This window comes from Hylobates moloch, unplaced genomic scaffold (genome assembly GCF_009828535.3).
Source record: "Hylobates moloch isolate HMO894 unplaced genomic scaffold, HMol_V3 SCAFFOLD_7, whole genome shotgun sequence".
Taxonomy (NCBI): Eukaryota; Metazoa; Chordata; class Mammalia; order Primates; family Hylobatidae; genus Hylobates; species Hylobates moloch.
In genome coordinates, this window is record NW_026652282.1 from 83,690,144 (window position 1) to 83,708,432 (window position 18,289).

At 40.0% G+C, this 18,289-nt stretch overlaps 1 pseudogene; it reads right to left on the bottom strand.

Moving 5' to 3' along the window:
• Positions 1–9,720: 9,720 nt before the first annotated feature.
• Positions 9,721–17,575, bottom strand: LOC116811137 (heterogeneous nuclear ribonucleoprotein A1-like; annotated as a pseudogene).
• Between the last annotated feature and the right edge of the window lie 714 nt (positions 17,576–18,289).

Below are 18,289 nucleotides of genomic sequence, written 5' to 3' on the forward strand. Positions count from 1 at the left end.
CACAGTTTTATTTCTTTTTTCTAATTCTTTTTTTTTTTTTTTTTTTTTGAGACGGAGTTTCCCTCTTGTTGCCCAGGCTGGAGTGCAATGGCTCACTGCAACCTCTGTCTCCCGGGTTCAAGCGATTCTCCTGCCTCAGTCTCCCGAGTAGCTGGGACTACAGGCGCCCACCACCATGCTCGGCTAATTTTTCTATTTTTAGTAGAGACGGGGTTTCACCATGTTGGCCAGGCAGGTCTCAAACGCCTGACCTCAGGTGGTACGCCCTCCTCGGCCTCCCAAAATGCTGGGATTACAGGCGTGAGCCACCGTGCCCAGCCTTCTTTTTCCTAATTCTTATAATTTTTATTTCTTTTTCTTCGCTTACTGCACTCACTAGAACTTCTAGTACAATGTTGCACAAAGGTAGAAGTAGTGATCCCCTTGCTTAATTCCCAATCTCAGAGGGGATTCTTCCATTTCACCCTTAAGTAGAATGTTTTGTATAGGTTTTGTAGATATCCTGCTACATATTTTTATTTTACTTTACTTTAGGCACAAAAGCAAATATTTATTTAAAATAGAAAAGAAAGCACAGAACAATTAACAGATTTATTGAGGTATAATTTATATGCCATGAAATGTTCCCATTATAAGGAGTATAGCTCAATGCACAGCACATTTTCTATTTATTGTAAAAAGCTGAAAAATCTCTTCAACATCACAAAACCCATAAAAATAACATTTTCATTAGCTGCCGAACACACCTGCAATTTAGTATCATAATGCCAGGTGAAATTGGCACAGTGAGTGGTAGGAGTTTTCCTGGAAGCCATTTTTACACTAAGGCAGCTATCAATCAGTTAACTAGATATAGAAGTGTCAGTGAACCACATAATATATATTCTCCTAAATCCAAACTAAATATACCACCAACACAGCAACCTCTTATCTGTATTCCAGAAATGCTCATGGCCGCTCCAGCATCACTTGACCTGAGGGGAAGTGTGACAGAGGGAAGCTGGAGTGGTAAGAGACAGTCAATCATTAGCGATGAAAATATTTTACATTTGTAAATTTTACAAAAACACTTGCCCATGCCCAAGACCACACATTAAAAGAGAAACTAAAGCCTGTCCATGGAAGGGTGACCAGGATGATGTAATGACTTGAAAGCATCCTATATTAGGAGGATTTAAAGAGTGTAGGGAATTTGGCCTGGAAAGAGGTTTATCGGGGACATGAGTTTATCTACATTTTTTTAAAGAAGATTTAGATTGTTTTGTATGTGACCCAAGGAGTCAACCAAGCAATAGAGGCTCTAAAGTAACACACTTTTGGTTGGGTGCAGTGGCTCACGCCTATAATCCCAGCACTTTGGGAGGCCGAGGCGGGCGGATCACCTGGGGTCAGGAGTTTGAGACAAGCCTGGCCAACATGGCAAAACCCCATCTCTACCAAAAATACAAAAATTAGCCTGGCATGGTGGTGCATGCCTGTAGTCCCAGCTACTCGGGAGGCTGAGGCACTTGAATTGCTTGAATCCAGGAGGTGGGGGTTGTGGTGGGCCAAGGTCACGCCACTGCATTCCGGCCTGGGTGACAGAACGAGACTCTGTGTCAAAAAATAAAAATGAAAATAAATAAAGTAACACAATTTTTTTTCAATATAAAGCAGAATTTTCCAACACAGGTGTTCAGAGAAGTAAAGAGGTAATGAGTTTCCTATTACTTGAGACTCTCAAGGAAAAATGGACAACCCCTTGTCAGCTTTTTATAAGGAGAATATCAACACCAGGTGGATAGTTAACTAAATGTCCCTTAAATATACTCCAACACTGAGATCCTGTGATTCATAAAAGAATGATCTATAATCTGGATAACAATTTATGTATTATCTAAAGAATTATATATGCCATGCTGATTGGACCCTTACGTCTGTGAGGTAGGACCCCCATTCCCAATATCAGAGTACTAGGAAGTCCGTTGATAAGCTGGTGATCACAGAATCTGAGCTAAGATAGTCAGATGATCTTAACGGAATATTACTATTAAGCTGTAGCAGCAAACTCACTTGGCCCTTTTCAAGATAAGATTACACCAGCAAATTCAACTAAAATATCCATGCCCCAAATCTGAAACCTCCCTCTCTTGGGCAATACCAGACACACTGAAAACTTCTCACCATCAAGACATTTATGTGGCCAACAAACACATGAAAAAAAGCTCATCATCACTGGTCATTAGAGAAATGCAAATCAAAACCACAATGAGATACCATCTCACACCAGTTACAATGGTGATCATTAAAAAGTCTGGAAACAACAGATGCTGGCGAGGATGTGGAGAAATAGGAATGCTTTTACACTGTCGGTGGGAGTGTAAATTAGTTCAACCATTGTGAAAGACAGTGTGGTGATTCCTCAAGGATCTAGAACCAGAAATACCATTTGACCTAGCAATCCCATTACTGGGTATATACCCAAAGGATTGGAAATCATTCTACTATAAAGACACATGCACACGTATGTTTACTGCAGCACTATTTACAATAGCAAAGACTTGGAACCAACCCAAATGCCCATCAATAATAGACTGGATAAAGAAAATGTGGCACATACACACCATGGAATAGTATGCAGTCATAAAAAAGAATGAGTTCATGTCCTTTGCAGGGACATGGATGAAGCTGGAAACCATCATCCTCAGCAAACTAACACAGGAACAGAAAATCAAACACTGCATGTTCTCACTCATAAGTGGGAGTTGAACAATGAGAACACATGGACACAGGGAGGGGAACATCACACACTGAGGCCTGTTGGGGGGTGGCAGGCAAGGGGAGGGAGAGCATGAGGACAAATACCTAATGCATGCAGGGCTTAAAAACTAGATGATGGGTTGACAGGTGCAGCAAACCACCATGGCACATGTATACCTATGTAACAAACCTGCACGTTCAGCACATGTATCCCTGAACTTAAAGTAAAATAAAAATAAGTTAAAATAAATAAACGAAACTTCTCACCATCAACCTCCCTTTTTTGTAAATTCTCCAAGAATTGCTTTCCTTCTGTTGGCTCTAGACATTATAATAGTCTCCTCCACCCTGTATTGCTTCACCTATCTTAATGTTTGCATTTCCCAGGTTTATGGATTATGCGGCATTGATTAAATTTGAGATTGCTTCCTGGAGATCTCTAGGGAGTACTTAAATGTCATCAGTAACTTATTCACAGTTTTACCATAGACTGCAGTCTTTCGGAAAGATTTCCTGTAGACGGTTGATCCCACCCATGGTAGGTGGATTCTTGCAAACTGTAAACACAAAGCCCTTACCTGACCTGCATGTTCTGTCTTCTTCCTGATCACTTGTGTCTGTCCTCATTTGTCCCAAATTTGCCTTTACAGTTACAACTCTTTTACACCTCTTCCAGGAGTTAATATATAACAGAGTGTTGAATTACATAACAGTTTAAACGTGTGCTTAGGACATCAGAAAAAATTGTTTTGAGAATTATTTTAAGAATTTATAAAAGAATTTGATGGTTGGTTTTCAAAAACAAAAATTTAAGTAGTCATGGGGAAAATGATAGTTTTTTTTACTTATTTTATTGTTTATAATTACTTTTAATTTGAATCCATAGAAGATGGTGTTGGGAGGACATTCATTTCTTTTAAATCTTAGAGCCTTTCAAGGTATTAATCTGGTCTTGATTACAGCGTCCAAAAATGGAACATTCCATAATGATAAGAGGGACTGATATATGTGGAATTATTTGAAATCAATTCTTCTTACTATGTTGGAGCAGAACCAGACCTCACCAAAGTAGCACCTCTTAAAGGCAACATGGTATGATGGAGCTGGATTTGACCTCCAGCTCCCCACTCACTATTAACGCTGCCTTGGAAAAGTCTAACTTTGCTCAGCCTCAGTTTCTTCATCTGTAACCTAGCGTACTGATCCCTCATGGAGAAAGTGTTCAAATTGTAGCCTATATTGACAGGCAGAAAGCAAAGTGGTGGTACGGAAGAGATGGTAGAGCAGTATGGCGTAGTGGTTAGAAATAGATTCCAGAGCCAGTCTACCTAGGTTTGAAGCCTGCCTCATTATCCATAAAATGGGTTGTTATAAGAATTAAATGAGTTAAAGTATGGAAAGCAATGAGAACACTGCCTGACATATAAAAAGCACTCCATAGTTGCTTGCTACAATAATGATGATGATGATGAGCCCTAAGAAAATATAAGCAGAGGACCTAAACTCAATGGTACTTTCTTTTGCCATTGAAAAGGGGAGCAGAAACTATAGGTCAGAGACCATTATTATACAAACTTTGTAAGATTACGAAACTTTTGTCACTACCTTATATCTGTCGGTTTTACCCTGTTTTCTCCAGAGTTTAGCAAATTTTGAATGAGCCTGTGTGCTTGGCTTCAATAGTAGAAAGAAACTGGGAAGGTGCAGAGTTTTTGTCTTATTCTGCAGCTAGGCTTGGGGAGATAATTACCAAAGGAGAAAACAGGTGGTATCCCCATGGCCACAAGGAAGAAAGAACACTGGGGGTGGCCCTAGGCCTGGAAGGGGACCTGGGGACTCAATGATGGAAAGGTTTATGTAGTTCCCTGTTCTACCTACTTCCATCACAGGGCTGTGGTGAGCATCAAATGAGCTAGTATGTATAACAGTGATTTTTAGGCCAATAAGTATCATAGAGACATCACTAGAATAGCAGTGAGTACTTCCATGTTACATCTGCTACTTTGGAAATCTGCCCTCAAAAGTGTATATGTAAGACTTATTCAGCTCAGAAACAATATTCAACTCTTGCCTTTTCTTTAAGACCGATTAAGCTCTGCCTCTTCCAGGAAGTCTTCTCTGACCACCTCAGTCATCATACCACACTGTCTTCCAATTTTTATAGCATGACATAGCATGAGTTCCTCATCTTCTTACCTCTCTCATAGCCTGTGACACCTCCCATTGTTATTTACCCTTTTCTGAACAAGTCCTATCTTATCCAGATTGCCCCTTAAGGCAGAGCACAAAGCTCTCTATGCACAGTAGATGTTCAATAAACATTTGTCATGTGGTGGTGTGGTAGGTAGAATAATAGCCCCCTAAAGATGTCCACATCCTAAGCCTATGAATATGTTACCTTGCATGGCAAAGGGGAATGAAGGTGGAATTAAGATTGCTAATCAGCTGACCCCAAAGCAGGGAGATTATTATGGATTATATGGGTGGCCTAATGTAATCACAAGGATCCTTAAAAATGGAAGAGGGACACAGATGTCAGAGTGACGAGATGTGAGAAGAACATGACCCACTATTAGTGACTTTGAAGATAGAGAAAGGAAGCCAGGAGCCAAGGAATGTGGGCTGGAACTTCTCCCCCAGAGCCTCCAGAAAGGAATGCAGCCCTGTCAGCACCTTGATTTTAACCCAGTGAGACCCAATGCAGAATTATGACAACCAGAACCATAAGATAATGATAAGTGTGTGTTGCTTTAAGCCACCAAGTTTATAGTAATTTGTTATAGCAGCAATAGGAAAGTAATACAGATGGTAAAGACTTTCCTGCAACCATATTTACTGGCTCTGAACTAACTACTCTGCGTGGGAAAGAAGATAGGCCGGGTGCAGTGGCTCACACCTGTAATCCCAGCATTTTGGCAGGCCGAGGCGGGCGGGTCACTTGAGCTCAGGAGTTTGAGACCAGCCTGGCCAACGTGGTGAAACCCCATCTCTACTAAAAATACAAAAAATTAGCCAGGCATTGTGGCGGGCACCTGTAATCCCAGCTAGCTACCTGGGAGGCTGAGGCAGGAGAATTGCTTGAGCCCTGGAGGCGGAGGTTGCAGTGAGCTGAGATCACGCCACTGCACTCCAGCCTGGGTGACAAAGCGAGACTCCATCTCAAGAAAAAAAAAAGAGAAGAAGATAAAGTCACAAGTTTTCAGAGCTAAAGGTTGACAATGTACAGTCCCTACCATCAGCATAATGTGCTGTGGATAAATGCATTAGAACTATTTTGGTTGCAAGTAAAGCTGTATGTAAATGATTGGCCTTTAAAATAAGGAAATGCAACTACTTTAAAAAAAAAATCTTTTTCCTTTGTTGTATTAGGAGCACTTAACACATTCTTAGCGGAAGGGACCTCTCCCAGAACAGAATGCAAATATTTGCCCTCCCTTCCGGACAGTACAAGATGAGACAATTTGAATTTTGAAGACTGAGCCCTCTTTGCAGTTAAGAAAAATATTTTCATGGTTAAGACTTTGGACACTGCTTTGAAGCTCTTCACCATGGGCCATCAAGATCTCTCAGTAAGAAAAAGAAAGAAAAAAGAAAAGAAAAAGATAAATTAGTTGCTTCCCTTACTTTGGAATTTCAACCTCTTTGGACATAACCATGAAATAACTGGTCATTTAACAGTTTCATGGTTCCATTTCTAAAATAAGACAATGTTGCTTTCAATGAGACCAGAGCAGATGAGAGGCAGAACAGAGTGTAAGCAGGTCAGATTGGCAGTTACCTAGGTAGGTTGTATGGATTTTTTTTTCTGAGAAATGAGAAATTCTGTTCCTCCTCTCCAAACCACTAAAAAATAGCCTTTTCATTAGTGTGCTATAAGGCAGAAAAATTTCACCATTTGGAATTTTTCCTTTGAGAAAAGCTTTGTTCCTGAAAGCTATAGTTAAATTCCATTGCTACCTTGTGGTGGTGGAGGGATGAGTGGACTTGGTCTTCTGTCCAAAAGAGAAAGAGAAATAACGCATCAACCCACGATCACCTGTTGCTCATTATATTTTCACTGAGAGTAGGGTCCAGAGAGAAACACACCTAACAGAGGTAAACTTGAAGGTGAGGTACAAACAGAAAGGTTTGTAACAGGGGCATCTGACAAGAATTAATAGTTAGAATGGGATACTGCAGCAGTGGACTTTGAAAAACAGGAGTGCATTGGGCATTTGGAGGTGGGCTGAAGCCAAAGTGGGTGCCCAAGTGGGGAAGCTTGGAGATGCATTTGATCCATCCAACAATGCCCTCCCCTGACCTACTGAATCAGAATTTTCATTTTAGCAGGACCACCAGGTGGTTCATACCCATATTAAATTTGAGATGCTTTGTCCCAAGGTGTCTGCAACCCACACGGGCTTAAAAACTACTGACTTAAGCAGGTTTGGAAAAAGATTAAATAGAAAAAAGTTTGAACCTGATCCCAGAAAATTTAAATTAAATTCTTTCCTGTGTTCATTTAAAGATTTGTCTTTTAAGAAACAGTTTTTAAAAATCAACTTTTCTCTCCTCCCTTGCTTAAATCTTCACAAACCACAAACAAGCTTACTTTCGTTATTGCAGGAAAAGCCTGAACTTACTTGGATAAACATCAAAGGTTCCTGGTAGAGTCCTCTTTCGATCATTAAGAAGATATGAAAGCAAACAATAATCAAAAATCCCCAAGAGACTTTGTTTAGATCTCAATTTGTCTTAGTAATTGTCATAAGTCATACAAGAGCTGGGAGGCAGCAGGCAGGAGGTCATTAGGTTCACCACTCAATTTTCAGGCAGGTCAGAACTCGAAGTGGACAATTCTCTTTTAAAAAACCTCTGAGGAACAAAACATAGCCATTGCTCTGACTTAAAGCTCTTACATTCAGAAATCTCAGCTAGAAGTCCAGCTTAGGCCGTGTGCGGTGGCTCACGCCTATAATTCCAGCACTTTGGGGAGGTCGAGGCTGGTGGATGACCTGAGGTCAGGAGTTCATGACCAGCCTGGCTAACATGGTGAAACCCCGTCTCTACTAAAAATACAAAAATTAGCCAGACGTGGTTAATACCTGCAGTCCCTGTAGTCCCAGCTACTCGGGAGGCTGAGGCTCGAGAATTGCTTGAATCTTGGAGATGGAAGTTGCAGTGAGCTGAGATCGCACCACTGCACTCCGGCCTGGGTGACAGAGCCAGAATCCGCCTCAAAAAAAAAAAAAAAAAAGAAGTCAGCTTAGTTCCCTAGCCTTTTCTGAGCCTGTTAATCTAATGGAAGGGATCACGCTTTTCTGTCTCATAGGTGGTCTAGCCAGGCCCATTAATGTGTGCCTATCGGGCCTGAACAGAGCTAGCCAGGCTGGAGAGAGAGCAGGTGATGGACAATCTTTGAGTAAAGATTGACAATGTGTTTCTGTCTTGGAACTAACCTCTCTTCACTCTGATTTTTGCTACCATTAAGTAGTTTCCTGGTAGTACAAGAAGAGAGAAAAAAGGCAACTGTGGGAGAGAGGAGTATTTTATTGTTTTATAATTGGTCTCTTAGATAGGTGTAGTTTATTTCAAAGGGGGGAAATGAATGTCTTTAGGAGCTTGAAATAAGCTCTATTTTCTCAGTGGAAACTTGATTCTATTGGATTTTTTAGAGATTCAATCGGAGAACAAAGTGAGTGTTCATTCAATGTTCATTCAACATTTATTAAATATTTAATTTTGAACAGGCATTATGTTACGAGCTAATGATACAGAAGTAAGTAAGATGAACAAGTTTCTTGTCCTCAAGGAACTTATATTCTGTTGGGAGGGACAGATAAAAACAACCGAAAATAAAAGTATTTCAGGTAGTAATGAGTGCTATGAAGAAAACTGAAACAGGAAAGGGAGTAGGAAATGATGTGTGTGCGGTAGAGAGGCTGTTTTATTTATTTTTTCTTTTAATGGAAGCCTATCTTTATCCTCATTAAAATGCTTTCTGATATGGTCATTTTTAAAAGTCCACCCAAACACTTCAAATCTGTGGGTTTATGGAGCAGCATTAGCCAGCAGCAAGTTTCTATTCCTGGCAGAGCTTTGAACTTGAATTGTGATAGAAGCATTCAACATAATCAGGGGTAGTGGGTAGGGAAAGTCCAAATCTCTGCCAGTCCCAAATCCATAGAGTTGTCATTTCATTCAAGATAATTAAATTATTTATTGATTACACATGATAATGGATGATACACAAGCTTCATTCCCAACTGTAATTTTACCTGATACCATTATTCAATTTAGATATATTGTATATGATGTGCCAACAATCATTTTTATAACCAATAATTCCATGATTTTGCTTGGGTAGTCCCTTTCAATGGTGAACTTCAGGTCACAACAGTAACTATCAGTTCAATTACACCAAGGTTTCTGAAGACAATGGCTTCTCCACCCAAGCAGGTTGTACATAAATTCCAAATAGAACCTGGCATCACCCTGAAGGAATTCTAACTTCACACTGTTGGGGAAATTTATCAAGATGGCTTCAGAGTAGACTAACTTTACACAGCACATTAAAAAAAAGACATTTATTCAGCGTCACGATCAGACTATTACATTTAGCAATCAACAACATGGGTGCAAAAAAAAATCTACATTAAAACCCTTTGTTGAAATGCTTTACACTTTCCTCAGAACAGAAACTAAAATAACCTGTTATACAATTAGTCACAAATACAGTCCTCAAGTTTTTGGCCCATATACATGAATATTTGTCTAAAATATGTCTTCTTTGTGGCAGCTAGGCCCTGTCGCCACTGTGCTTGGCTGAGTTCACAAATCTGCTGTAACCTGCAGCTTCCTTGTCACTTCTCTGGCTCTCCTCTCCTGCTAAGCTTTGTTTCCTAATTAACATCTTCTGCCACTGCCATAGCTACTGCTGCTACTGGAACCACCATAGCCACTGTGGTTTGGTGGTTTGGCAAAGTATTGGCCTCCACCACCCTAGGGGCCAGAGCTTCTGCCCCAAAGTTTCCTCCCTTCACGGGTCCAAAATTTGAAGACTGACTGTTGTAATTGCCAAAATCATTGTAGCTTCCGCCACCTCCAAAATTGCTTCCATCATTACCAAATCCATTATAGCCATCCCCACTGCCACCATATCCACCATCACCATGGCTGCCACCAAAGCCACCACGACCACTGACGTTTCCTCCATGACCAAAGTTGTCATTCCCACCGAAACCACCTCCATAACCACCACCAAAGTTTCCAGAACCACTTTGACCTCTTTGGCTGGATGAAGCACTAGCCATGTCTCACTTTGACAGGGCTTTCCTAACTTCACAGTTGTGGCCATTCACAGTATGGTATTTCGGAATGACAATCTTATCCACGGAGTCATGATAGTCAAAGGTTACAAAGGCAAAGCCCCTTTTCTTGCCACTGCCTCAGTCATGATTTCAATCACTTCCATTTTTCCATGCTGTTCAAAATAATCTCTTAGCTGATGTTTTTCAGTGTCTTCTTTAATGCCACCAGCAAATATCTTTTTCACAGTTAAGTGGGCACCTGGTCTTTGATAATCTTCTCTTGAGACAGCTGTCTTTGGTTCCACAACTTTTCCATCCACCTTGTGTGGCCTTGCATTCGTGGCTGCATCCACCTCCTCCACAGTGGCATATGTAACAAACCCAAGCCCCTGGAGCGCTTGGTGTTTGGATCTCTCATTACCACACAGTCTGTGAGCATTCCTCATCGTTCAAAATGGCTCCTCAGGCTCTCGTCGGTTGTTTCAAACCTCAACTCTCCAATGAAGAGCTTCCTCAGCTATTCGGGCTCTTTAGGAGACTCTGACTTAGACACGACGGAAGGGAGAAGAGAGACTTTAATGATGCTTCTTTGTTGGCATCCATAGGCAGAAAGGAGCCAGCTGACAAACTTATCTGGAGAGGCTATTTTAAATAGAGTGATCAGGGAAGGCCTTTTTGAGAAGGTGGCATATGAGATAACATTTGTATGCTGAGAAGGGAACAGCCAGGCTTCTTTAGGGTTCTAGACAGAAAGACTTGCCATGTACAAAGGACCTGAAATGAAAATCAGCTTAGTGTGCTAGAGGAACAGCAAGAAGGCAAGAGTTATGTGTTGAATTGTGTCTCCCCAAAAATTCATATGTTGAAGACATAACCTCTAGTGCCCTAGAATATGACCTTATTTGAAAATAGGGAACTGGCTGGGTGCGGTGGCTCATGCCTGTAATCCTAGCAATATGGGAGGTTGAGGTGGGCTGATCAAGTGAGGTCAGGAGGTCGAGACCAGTCATGGCCAACATGGTGAAACCCCATCTCTACTAAAAATACAAAAATTAGCCAGGCATGGTGGTGCATGCCTGTAGTCCCAGCTACTCGGAAGGCTGAGACACAGGAATTGCTTGAACCCGGGAGGTGGAGGCTGCAGTGAGCCGAGATCACACCACTGCACTCCAGCCTGGGTGACAGAGCAAGACTCTATCTCAAAAAAAAAAAAAAAAAAAGAAAAGAAAAAGAAAAAAAGAAAATAGGTATCTTATAGATGTAATTAGTTAAGATGAGGTCATACTGGAGTAGGGTAGGCTCCTAATCCAATATGACTGTGTCCTTACAAAAAGGGGGCAGGTTTTTAAAACTTATTTATTTATTTAATTTTTTTAGAGACAGGGTCTTCCTAGATCATCCAGACTGGTCTCGAACTCTTAGCCTCAAGCAATCTTCCTGCGTCAGCTTTGCGAGTAGCCATGATTACAGGTGTGAGGCACTGTGCCTGGCTAAAAACAGGGGGAATGTTTGAATGCAAACATGCACATGGGGAGAACACCATGTAAAGATGAAGGCAGAGATCAGGGTGATGCTTCTATAAGCCAAGGAAGGCCAAAGATAGCCAGCAAACCACCAGAAGATAGGAGACAGGCATGGAACAGATTCTTCCTCACAGCCCCCAAAAGGAACAAACCCAGGCAGACGTGGTGGCTCACACCTATAATCCCAGCAATATGAGAGGCTGACGTGAGTGGATAGCTTGAGCACAGGAGTTTGGGACCAGCCTGGGCAACATGGTGAAACCCCATCTCTACAAAAAATACAAAAATTAGCCGGGTGTGGTGATGCGTGCCTGTGGCCCCAGCTACCTGGGAGGCTGAGGTGGGAGGATCACCTGACCCCAGGAGGTCAAGACTGCAGTGAGCCATGATTGTGCCACCGCACTCCAGCCTGGGCAACAGAGTGAGACCCTGATAAGGAACAAACCCTGCCTCCAGAAGTATGAGGCAACACATTTCTGGTATTTAAACCACTCAATTTGTGATACTTTGCTATGGCATCCCAGCAAATGAATACAATCAGAGTTGCTGGACAGAAGTGAGGGTAGGTGGGGAGAGGTAAGTTCAGAGAGGTAGATAAAAGTCAGATTACCTAGGGCTTTGCAAATGGACCTAAACTCATTGTTTTTGGTAGATTTAGGAAGCTTCTGAAAATTAGAGGTAGGCGAGGGCCATAAGTCACCTCTCCTACAACCTCCTTACTAGGTAGAATATTAAAATGAAGGTAATTGTCAGACTGAATTCTATGACACATACACTTATTAGCAATCAGGGACCAAAACAGTCACACAGTCTCTCCTTGTAAAGTAGGTCAAGTATAGGTTGGTGCAAAAGTAATTCCGGTTTTTGCCATTAAAAGCAATGACAAAAACTGCAGTTACTTTTGCACCAACCTAAAACATGCTCTGATCTTTAGGAACTCCAGCAAGTCCTTTGCATAAAAAATCCACATGAAATAGTTGGCCTAATATTATGGTAACAGGATCAACTTATCTTCTGGTTGGAACAGGAAAATCTTCTATTAAGTGTTACTATTTATTTATTTTATTTATTTATTGCTGTGTTACAAATTACCCCCAACATGTAGTGGCTGAAAACAACATTTATTATCACTAGGGACATCTAGCAAACTGGCTCTATATAGGATTATACAAAGTCTGAGGCCTAGATGCCATTCCAGAACATGCTGAACTGTTGGGCTGGCTTGCCAGATTTTTATCTTTTATTCATGCAAGCATGAAGGTACATGGACAAAATTTCTAGCCGTTGCACATATTTTTAACAGAATTCATTTCACCAATGAAATATTATTTCTTACACCCTTTATACTAATTAATGGACTCTCTGGTACAAGGTTTCCTCCCCTGAGGTTCTGTGAATAGAATTTAGGGGTGCTCTTTGGACTTTGATGGGAAAAATTACACCTTTATTTTTATTCATTTCTAATTGAATGTAGTCAACAAATTACAGTCTCATTATCAGTGTCTACAACTTTCTCACCAACATATATCAAAGATATTTTCATATCACATTATAGCTGTTGCAAATATCTCATAAGATCAGTTGTGCTCATCACTATTTAAAAATTGTGATGATTATAGACCTGCTCTAGATCGTGTTATTTGCTAGGTTAATAAAAAAGAACACACAATATTGTTAAAATGTCCATGCTACCCAAAGCGATCTATAGAGCCAACACAATCCCTATCAAAATTTCAAGTACATTTTTCACAGAAATAATAATAAAAAATACTAATATATACATGGAAACACAAAAGGCACAGAACAGCCAAAGCCATCCTGAACAAAAAGAACAAAACTGGAAGAATTATGTTACCTGACTTCAAATTATACTGCAGAGAGATAGTAACCAAAACAGCATGGTAATGGCATAAAAACAGACATATAGACTAAGGAAACAGAATAAGAGCCCAGAAATAAATCTACACATTTATGGTCAATTGATCTTTAACAAAGGTACCAATGGGGAAACAGCAGTCTCTTCAATAAATGATTTTGGGGGACAGGCGTGGTGCTCATGCCTGTAATCCCAGCACTTTGGGAGCCCGAGGCAGGTGGATTACTTGAACCCAGGAGTTTGAGACCAGCCTTGGCAATATAGTGAGACCCCATCTCTATTTATAGAAAAGGGAAAGAAAGAAAGAAAGAAAGAAAGAAAGAAAGAAAGAAAGAAAGAAAGAAAGAAAGAAAGAAAAAAAAAATTAATGATGTTGGAAAAACTGGATATCCACATGCAGAAGAATGAAATTGGACTCTTATACTATATTAAAAAAATTGAAAATGGATTAAATACTTAAACACAAGGCCTGAAACTGCAAAACTACTAGAAAAACACATAATGTAAAAACTTCTTGACATTGGTCTAGACAATAAATTTTTGGATATGACCCCAAAAGCATAAGCAAAACTAGACAAATAGAATTGCACTAAACTAAAAAGCTTCTGCACAGCAAAGGAAATAATCAACAAAGACAGACAATCTACAGAATGGGAGAAAATTTTTCCTAACAGTATATCTGATAAGGGGTTAATATCCAAAATATGTAAGGAACTCAAACAACTCACTAGAAAGAAAACAAATAACTCAATTAAAATAGCTTGAATGAATGAATAAGACCTAGTATTTGATAGCAAAACATGCTGACTATAGTCAATAATAATTTAATTGTACATGTAAAAATAACTAAAAGAGTATAATGGGAATATTTGTAACACAAAGGTTTAATACTTGAGGGGATGGATACCCCATTTTCTATGATGTGATTATCACACATTGCATGCCTGTATCAAAACATCTCATGTGCCCCACAAATATATATACCTACTATGTACCCACAAAAATTAAGACTAAAAAAAATTAAAATAAATGTAAAAAAACAATTAAAAATGAGCAAAGGAGCTGAATAAACATTTTCAAAAGATGACAAACAAGTGGCCAACAGGGATATAAAAAAATAATGTCCAACGTCGCTAATCATCATAGAAAGGCAAATCAAAACCACAATGAGATATCACCTCGTACTTGTTAGGATGGCTACTTTCAAAAACAGGAAAGATAACAAGTGTTGATGAGGGTATAGAGAAAAGGGAACCCTTGCATACTGTTAGTTGGAATGTAAATTAGTACAGCCATTATGACAAACAGTAAGTGGTTTCTCAAAAAATTAAAAACAGAATTACCATATGATCTAGCAATCCCAATTCCAGGTATATATCCAAAGGAATTGAAATCAATACGTTGAAGGCATACCTTCACTCTCAAATTCATTGCAGCATTCTTCACATTAACCAAGATATGGAATCAACTAAGTGTCCACCAGTGGATGAATGGATAAAGAAAATGTGGTATGTATACACAACAGAATACTACTCAGCTTTAAAAAAAGAAGGAAATCCTTTCATTTGTGACAACATGGACAAACCTAGAGGATATTACACTGACTGAAATAAGCCAGGCACAGAAAGATAAATACTGCATGATCTCACTTATGTGTGGAATCTTGAAAGTTTGAACTGGTAGAAGCAGAGAGTAGAATAGTGACTACTAGGGACTGGGGTGGGAGAAATGGAAAGATGTTGGTCAATATGTACAAAGTTTCAGTGAGGATGAATCAGTTCTGGAGATCTATTGTACAGCATGATGACTATAGTAAATAATAATGTATTATATACTTGAAAATTGCTAAGAAAGTAGATCTTAAATGTTCTCACCACACAAAAATGATAAGCACATCACAACCTCTACAAAAAAACAGTATGGAGATATCTCCAAGAACTAAGAAGGGAACTACCATTCAATCTAGCTATCCCACTACTGTATATCTATCCAAAGGAAAAGAAATCATTGTATAAAAAAGACACCTGCACACATATGTTTGTCACAGCATTATGTACAATAGCAAAGACATGGAACCAACCTAAGTGTCCACCAACAGTTGATTGGATAAAGAAAATGTGGTACCATGGAATACTACACAGTCACAATAAAGAACAAAATAATGTCATTTGCAGCAACATGGATGCAGCTGAAGGCCATTATTCTAAGTGAACCAACACAGAAGCAGAATATCAAATAGCACATGTTCTCACTTAAAAGTGGAAGCTAAACAAATGGCACACATGGACATGAAGATGGGGAAAACAGACTCTGGGAACTCCAAAGGAGGGAGAGTGGGAGGGGAGGAAGGGGTGAAAAATTACCTACTGGGTACAATGTTCAATATTTGGGTGATGTGTACACTAGAAGCCCAGTCCTCACCATTACACATTGAATTCCCATGTAACAAACATACACATGTACTACTTGAATCTAAAATAAAAATTTTTTAAAAAGTAGGCCGGGTGCGGTGGCTCATGCCTGTAATCCTAGCCCTTTGTGAGGCCGAGGCAGGCGGATCACTAGGTCAGGAGTTCGAGACCAGCCTGACCAACATGGTGAAACCCCGTCTCTATTAAAAATACAAAAATTAGCCCTGCGTGGTGGCGCACGCTTGTAATCCCAGCTACTCAGGAGGCTGTGGCAGGAGAATTGCTTGAACCCGGCAGGAGGAGGTTGTAGTGAGCCGAGATTGCGGCACTGCACTCCAGCCTGGGCGACAGAGCGAGACTCTGTCTCAAAATAATAATAATAAGTATGTCAGATAATTTTATTTAAATTAGCTTGACTTAGTCATTTCACAATACATACAGATATCAAAACATCATGCCGTACACCACAAATACATACAATTTTGTCAATCATACCTTAATAAAGCTGAGGGTGAAGAAGGACATGTTAATGTCATAAATTGTATCTTTAATATTTTGATAACTGCATTTGAATGCATTTATGTTTTTTTTCAGCCTGTGGTGTAACCACAGCGATGGCAGGGAAGTACTCAGCCTCCCAAGTAGATGGGACCACAGGTGCACAGCAACATGACCAGCTAATTTTTAAATGTTTTGTAGAGGCAGTGGGGAGGAGTGGGATGGGATGGGATGGGGGGGTGGTCTTCCAGTGTTCCTCGGACTGGTCTCAGACTCCTAGCCTCAAGAAATCCTGCCGCCTCAGCCTCCCAAAGTGCTATAATTACAGGCTTACGCAATTGGTTTTGATTGTAATCCTATGTATTTTATTTTGGGTATTAAAAGTATGACTCTGAAATGGGTTCACCAGTTAGCCAAAGGGGACCATGGCAAAAATAAAGTATAAGAATTTCTGACTTAGTGCAAGTTCAGATAGGAAAAAGTGAATATCCTGGGGTATAATTACTTCCAGGATGTAAACACCTGAGTAGGATCTTTCAAATAATAACTAATCACTCCTGAGTATGTATTCATGATTAGGATAATTCGAATGTTAACTAACCACCCCCAGAGTGTGGATTAAAACTAATTAACAATGAATTGTAAAAATTGTTTATCAGTATGAATAAACATTACCGGTTTCTCCTCCACTTCAAAGTATATACTAAATCCACCCCTTCTTTCTACCTCCACTGTCCCCAGCCTACGCTGGTATTTCAAAAGATCATTTCATAGACAGACACAATATTTTGTTAAATAATTAATTCATGAATCCAAAATGTCATAGGTTGTAAGATTCATCATTCTTTTCTGCACCCAGAAAGAAAATTTGCTGTTAATTAAATTATGACATATTAGTAATGGTAAAATTCATCAGAGTTGATTAAAAGTGAAAAAGATAGGCACTTTAGAATAGATGAAATAAGGTATATCACACAGCTGGTACTGAAGCATTTTGAAGCAAATTATAAACAGTATACATTGCACATATACAGTATAGCATGGTAAGGAGTTTGGATTTGATTTTCTTCACACTTAGGTAAAGTCGACATTTCCGTTCTGAAGCCTGCTGACCTGCCACAAGATGGCGAGAGCTCCAAGGAGACACAGGGAGAGGCAGCGAATGGAAGTGAAGGCCAGCACCACAGGTGAAAGATCAACAACAAAAACAATGATGGGTCTGTCTTGCGGGGCCTCCATTGGGTCTATTTCAATGTTGGTAATAATGAACAGAAAGCAAGTACTTCAGAGAATCAGAAAGATGAACATCTGATGTTCCATTCTGCCTTGTGTATACTGGGGTATACCCTCCAGACACAGGTTCATGGGCAAGATCACTTGGTTAGTGTAGGCAGCTGACAATGTAGACTCATTAGCAATCAGGCTGTCAGGGCTGTTTAACATGTTTCAGAAACTTCCTCAGCCACAGGCAGCCAGGCAAGCTTGAGAAGTGGCTCATAACAAGACAAGGCTTGCCACAAAGGGTTGCTCATTCCTGCTAGGCAACCCATTTGTTTTAAGCACAGGGTATGTAATAGGGAAAATAATAGGATGTGAGCTGTGGTATATTTCTGTGGGATGAGTGGTGAGGGAGGTGAAGTCTCTCCCAGGCCATAAAACTCAGAGTTACCAATTTGGTCCACACTGGCTCTGTGGAAAGATGTAAAGAGACCTGGATTCTCTCACACATTGCTGCTGGGAATGCAAAATGGTATAGCCCATTTGGAGGGGAACTTGTCAATACATAGAGCAATCTCACTTCCTGGAATCTATTCCAAAGACATACTGGAAAAAAATTCAGAATGACATATGCCCAGTGCTATTTATTGGCATCATTTATGATATTAAAAGACTGAAAAAACCCAATACAACCACATAATGGAGTAATACACAGTTGTAAAAAGGAAAATAATC